We start from the raw sequence: 5204 nt of genomic DNA, 5'->3' as shown, positions 1-5204 counted from the left end.
ATCCACCGAGAGCCTCCAAGACCGGGATCCGGTTGCTATGGCGCTGCTGCCTGGCATTCGTGCTTGAGTGAAGGCTGTCACAATGGGCACTTACACTTCTGCATAACATACCCTCCCCACACACATACACACACCAGACACACTAGATTTCAGCTGAGAAACGGCAAAAAATGTCTGGCACTCAAAATTCTGATTTTAAGTGCTACCAACAGTAATTATCAGCCCAGAAACAGTAATTGTGGATGATGTAGGAGGCTAGGGGACAGAAGAGAAACAGTTCACTTACCGTATATTGTGTGTGTGCGCGCGCGTGCGCGCCCTGGGCATGCCCAACCCCCCACCACTGCATCACGAGCTTTTATTTTGTTGAGATAAGGACTCACTTTCCTGTCAGTCTGAGCTGGAATCTGTGTAACCCTGCTTGCCCCAAACCTCTTCCTCCTCCTCCATTCCCCTGGCACAAGGATTAAAGGTCTGAGCTGACACCACATACAGCAGCCACAATAGAAAGAATTGAGGAAATTTCTATTACTTTGAAATGTACCCAGTACTAAAAAGATACTCCAAATCAAGCAATTTCCTAGGCCTGGATAGTTCCTACCTAAAGGCTGTTCTTTGCTTTTTGCCCAGTGCCTCTGGGTAGGTAGTCTGTTCTGTTTTTGCAGTGGGCTGGCTATAGGACACAAGCTTCCGGGAGATTGTGACTGAGGCCTGAAAGGCAAGAAAAAGAAAAGCCTGTTATTTCCCTCCCTCTGTCCCTCCTGAGTTCTAACTCCTGAGCGGGTGAGGCTGTGGCTCCAGTGTCTTTGTGAGTCCTTGGTTTGTGTCACTTCCCTGTTGGGTTTCCAGCCCTTCTGTCACCCTGTCACTTGGGTCACCCTGTGGTTCTTGTTTGATTCCAAAGCGATGGGTAGCCCTAGTATTGTACCAGATTCTTATTTAATAATATGTATTTGTTTTCTTATGGGTTGTGTACCAGAGTACTTGTCTGAAGGCTAGAGCAACAACTTCGGGGAGCTGGTTCTCGGCTTGGTGTGGGCCCTGGGGATTGTACTCTGGTTTGTCACTAGCCCTCTACCACATACTTAATAGACTAGTTCTTTGGCCATCACAAGTGTAAGTGACAATTTTGGAATTTTAGTTTCTTTGGGAAAAAAAAAACCCACAAAAATATAAGAATACTCCAGGCAGTGGTGGCCCATGCCTTTGATCCCAGCACTAAGGAGGCAGAAGCAGGCAGATTTCTGAGTTCAAGGCCAGCCTGGTCTACAGAATGAGTTCCAGGACAGCCAGGGCTACACAGAGAAACTCTAACTTTCTCTCTCTCTCATATGTATGTATAAAATTATATATATGTATATATATATAAAATTTTAATCCCAGGTGTGGGATATGGGGCTGCTTCGGTTTGTCTACAGCAGCAGACTATGGTTTGCCTCGTGCTCTAGCAGGGGTGTGATTTTGCCAGCTGCGAATAGTTTCTGCGTTTATGTGACATTTGGAATTCTGAGGATTTCTGAGAGGGTATATAAATGGTAGGGTGGAATTTGTGGTGATAGTGGTGGAGGAGGTGGTGTATAGTTGGGGAGTTGTCAGTTGGTTTTTGGTCAGTTTAAGTAGTCCCACACAAAGAAGAAATGAGAAATTAGATATCCCGATGGCAAAGATCAAACTTGCCCCAAGGAACCTGACATCCCTAATCAGCAGGAAGTGGTCTAGTGATAGCATCATCCCTTTCTAACCTCCCACTTTATTCAGGGGTCTCTTTCCTTTCCTTAATATCCTCTTCTCTCCTCTGTTGGCCTTCGTGCTCAAATAGAAAGGCATCCTGGGACTCAAAAGCCCAAGAACCGGGCTGGTGAGATGGCTCAGTGGGTAAGAGCACCCGACTGCTCTTCCAAAGGTCCAGAGTTCAAATCCCAGCAACCACATGGTGGCTCACAACCATCCGTAACGAGATCTGGCGCCCTCTTCTGGAGTGTCTGAAGACAGCTACAGTGTACTTACATATAATATAATAAATAAATCTTTTAAAAAAAAAAAAAAAAAAGCCCAAGAACCACACATCTATGAGGGGAGAAAGTATCCCAGTGGACAGGTATCCTGAGACAGGGAAGCCCAGGAACCACACAGCAGCTCCCAGAGGAGGGAATCCCCAGCTAAGCTGAGGAGCCTCAGTCCTGTTCCATTTCACTTCTCATTGCTTCATGGCTTCTTTCTATAAGTCACAACAGGCAGCAGATTCCATAATAAGAGATTTATTGGGAGGATCAAGGGTATGGAGGGCCCAGGGGTGGCTGCCTCTGCTATTGGGAGTGAACAAGGAACTGACACAGGTTCTTACTGAGCAGAGCTTTCTAGGTTAGATATTTCCAGGTGAGGATTGGTAGGATTTTTAAATCCTGAATTTGGGAAGCTCAGGGATTGTGGGTTTTGTTCAGACTTTTCAAAATACAAAATAATTGTATTTTGAGTAAACTAGTTATTTAGAATTTGTTTCACTTAAGGCGAGTGCACCACTTATGAAATCATGGCTTTAAAAAAAGATATATTTATTTATTTGTTTTATGTATGTGAGTGTACTGTTGCTGTCTACAGACACACCAGAAGAGGGCATCAAATCTCGCTACAGATGGTTGTGAGCCAGAGCAGTCAGTGCTCTTAACCACTGAGCCATTTCTCTAGTACCAAATCCATGGTTTTTAAAAACTGCCTTATACCTATCATTTCTACAAGACACCATCCTATCGTGTCATAACCTTGTTTCACACCATTAACAGGCATATGCTGTATGACTATTGTGAAAGCTGATGGTGGTGATCTTCTATCCCAGGGCCACCCCTCCTCCCTCTCTGGCACAGTTTCCTTTCCTCTTTCCTCCTGCAAGAAATTCCTGCTGTCTTGCACAGTCACCAGGACCAAGCCTTTTGTTCTCCTTTTTCTTGTGCTCCTGCCTCCCCATCGTGTCCATTTCCACCCATAATTTTTCCAGCCAACTCTGCAACCCGTTCAGAAGCAGGAGAGCCATTTGTTGTTGTTTCTCACAATCCTCCACTTCCACACACAATTTTTCCAACTGCTCAGACACTCTATCAACCTTTTCTGAAACTGAATATAAAAAGATGGAAAGGAAAAAACAGAAAATCCCCTCTGAAAGCAAAGTGGGATATATCCCAGTGGTAGTGATAGGCCAAATTTTTAAGTTCAGACTCCATTTTAGAGAACCTGACCTATGTTTGAACTCAGGTAAACTAACAGGCTGGTACCTAGCACTAGTCTCTAAGTTGCCCCCCAACAAAATTCGAGCCTAGCTCCAGCCTCTAGGCTAATCTCTAACAAGAACAGTGTCTCCAGGTTATACCCTCAACAAGACCACAGTCTCCAGGTTATTCCCCAAAAAAACCTACACCCTCAGGTTATAAGCCTGCCTAGTGACCACCAATGCAGAGGGGAGCAGAAATTGAATTTATGATATGACTCCCGGCACTAGCCAATTATGTTAAAGGCCACAGTAGCTTTCCAATTAGATGCTTGCACACTTATAAAGTTTTGCCCCATAGACATTCAGGGCTCACCCACCACCAAAACTGTCCTGCATGACAGCAGCGCGATCACCCCCACCCCACCCCCAGTTAGCTTGAATGCAGACCTGGCTGTGAGTTGTATCAGACTGGCTCCTGTCTGGTTTTTGGAAGATCACTAACATTTCCCTGGCAGTACACTAGCAGCTGCAATTATTTCTTTGCTTATGTCTTGAAAAAAAAAAAAAAAAAACCCTCAAAGAAACAGACAAACAAACAAACTACTCTTTTGTTCCCTAACATTTCCTCTATGGTATTTGAAATAAAAACTCCCATTTTCTCTTAATTGAACCCCATGTTGGATGCCATTTATACCTGGTCTTTGTTACTTTGTGTTTTTTCCCCTTGCTGTTTATCCCCCACCCCACCCCGTTTCACCCCCTAACAGTAGATAGCAAAGGAACAAGGATAGAGGAGAAAGAAGGGAAGAGAGGAATTAGAAAATCTCTTAAATTTAATTTCTTTCCTTTTGTTTCTTCTTTGACCATGGCTAATAACAAACCGCAAATAATCTCCCTAAATGACCACCAGCCATCTCTTGGGGCTTTAGCATTTATATACGCTCTGAAAAGATCCCAGAATTCCAAATATCACACAGTCTCAGAAATTATCTGCAGCTGGCAAAACCATGCTTTTGCTAGAGGACTAGGCAAATCATGGCTAGCTGCTGTGGACATTATGAAACCTGCCCATATCCCTATACCTGGGGTCAAAAGGAAAACACATTCTTATAATATTTCTATGTTTTTCAAAGAAACTAAATTCTAAAATTATCAATATAAGTTCCTATAGTAACATGTAATATTCTGGACTTAATAGACTAAAGTTGATTAATTCCAGTTGAACATGACTGTTGCCAGGGCACGGCTCACTAGTTCTTTTTTAGCCTCTTCCTTGCCCTTAACACCATAGTATTACATTGCTTATTGGAAACCTTAAAGATTTTTCTGGATTCATGTAGTTTACATGTAGGAGTGTTTTTGTTGTTTTTTTTTTTTTTTGCCTATATGTATATATGTGTGTGCCCAGTGCCAACAGAGGGCACTGACATCCTTGGAACTAGAGTTCCAGATGATTATGAGCCACCTTGTGGGTGCTGGGAATAGAACCCTGGTCCTCTGCAAAATCAAGTGCTCTAAAACTACTGAGCCGTCCATCTCTCAGCCCCTATCAGAACTTTAAGCAGCTGTTTAGAGAATGAAAGGGTCTATAACACTAATTCCAACATATTCTTGAAGAAACCAAATCAAACAGCATAGAAGTCACAGAGGGAAAAGTCTAGCCCATCTTTCATGGAGCAGTCAACACTACTTTGTATTCAGTGCTGAGTGAGAATACCCCAAAGTGCTGGGCAGTGGTGGCGCTCGCCTTTAATCCCAGCACTTGGGAGGCAGAGGCAGGCTGATTTTTTTTTTTTTTTTTTTTTTTTTTTGGTTTTTCGAGACAGGGTTTCTCTGTGTAGCCCTGGCTGTCCTGGAACTCACTTTGTAGACCAGGCTGGCCTCAAACTCAGAAATCCGCCTGCCTCTGCCTCTTTCTCTGCCTCCCAAGTGCTGGGATTAAAGGCATGAGCCACCACTCTCAGCTAGCAGGTGGATTTCAGTACCTCATTTGCATGCCTAG

Source organism: Mus caroli, unplaced genomic scaffold (assembly GCF_978045245.1).
Source record: "Mus caroli unplaced genomic scaffold, Mus_caroli_1 scaffold_20, whole genome shotgun sequence".
Lineage (NCBI taxonomy): Eukaryota > Metazoa > Chordata > Mammalia > Rodentia > Muridae > Mus > Mus caroli.
Note: the sequence above shows the minus strand (reverse complement) of the source record.